This window comes from Triticum aestivum, chromosome 7D, assembly GCF_018294505.1.
Source record: "Triticum aestivum cultivar Chinese Spring chromosome 7D, IWGSC CS RefSeq v2.1, whole genome shotgun sequence".
Lineage (NCBI taxonomy): Eukaryota > Viridiplantae > Streptophyta > Magnoliopsida > Poales > Poaceae > Triticum > Triticum aestivum.
This window is the reverse complement of record NC_057814.1, coordinates 178,825,072-178,826,560: the sequence shown is the minus strand read 5'-3', so window position 1 is coordinate 178,826,560 and position 1,489 is coordinate 178,825,072. Positions and strand designations below refer to the sequence as shown.

The window sequence follows — 1,489 nt, the reverse complement described above, 5'->3', positions numbered from 1 at the left end:
TCCAAACATCACCCTCCTCATTAACTCTATGCCACATAAGCAAATCTGTCTTGCAATGCGCTAGGGAAAGGTGTGACAGCTCCCAGGTGCAGGGACATCCTCATGAACAGTAACTTCAAAACAATATGAAAAAATCGAAAAAATCTGAAATTTTGGGGGATCAAATATGATCAAACATTTGACGTTCTTGCAAAATTTTAGCCAGAAATAACACTCGAGGAGCCGTCACCAAAAAAACAAAATTACTGCTCAAAAGTAAACATAACTTTGAACACTGATTTTGTTTTGTTTTTTGTGAGGGCTCCACAAATGTTTTTTTGATGCTAAAACTTTGCATGAACGTTAAAATGTCTGATCAGACTTCATCCCTCAAAGTTTCAGAATTTTTCGACTTTTTTTTCATATCGTTTTGAATTTACTGTTCACGAGGGTGCCCCTGCATCTGGGGCTGAACGCCTAGTCTCAATGCGCTAGGTTACTTGCTAAGTTACTGCCATTATGACCGGCCTTACCAAGTATCCAAGATCACCGGAGTACGTTACATGCAATGTCGGTCGACCAACGCCACGCAGCCCACGGCGGCGATGGGACCTGCGTGTTGGAGATACTGGTGGTCGACGGCGTCACGGCGGAGCATAAGGAGTGGCTCAAGGAGATGCGCGGGTGGCTGATCGTCCTGGCCACCCTGGCGGCGTCGGTGACCTACCAGGCGGGTCTGAACCCTCCCGGCGGGTTCTGGCAGGACGACAGGGAGTACACCGCCGGCAACCCCGTGCTGCACGATCGGGTGGTCAAGAGGTGTACCTGACCTTCTACTACTTCAACGCGACGGCGTTCGCCACGTCGCTGGTGATCATCATCCTGCTCCTAAACGAGCGGTTCTACAAGTTGGAGGCCAAGGTCGCGGTGCTCACCCTCACCACCATGGTCGACCACATGAGCCTAGTGGGCGCCTACATCGCCGGGTCCACCCGCGGCATGCCTTCCTCCATCTACATCATCGTCCTCACCTGCTTCCTCTTCGTCTGCGTCATCTACATCTCCAGGGTGCTGCCGAACCTGTGCTTCATTGTGCTGTTCCTGGCGCCGCTGCTGACCTGCTGTTCAAGGTGGCCAAGAAGGGGTGGCTGCAGATCCCGAGCGATGCCCCCCTCCCCCCCCTCGCGTCGCCCCTGCTAGGGCGACTCGGGGGCCCCAAACCCTAGCTCCGCCGCCTCCCCTTTCTGCTCCCCTCCTCCTCGCCGCCGCCTGAGGCCGCCGCCGGGCAAGCCCGGGGCGTCGCCGAGGAAGGTGGCGGCGGGGCCCTGGCGTCCCTGCCCTGCTGTGGGGGGCCGTGTTCCCTAGGGCGGCGGCCCTAGTCGGAGAGGCATCACCGGCCCGGCGGCAGGCGGTGGCGCGGGCGTGGGCCGGCGATCCTGGCCGTGTGGATGGCAGGTGCCCCGGTGGACGGGAGTCCTGGCAGCGGCTGCTGTGGCTCGCGGTGGCGCCA

The 1,489-nt window shown here is 57.7% G+C and overlaps 1 pseudogene; it reads left to right on the top strand.

Moving 5' to 3' along the window:
- The first annotated feature begins 547 nt into the window (after nt 1-547).
- On the top strand, nt 548-1,179 carry LOC123171020 (uncharacterized; annotated as a pseudogene).
- The last annotated feature ends 310 nt before the right edge of the window (nt 1,180-1,489 follow it).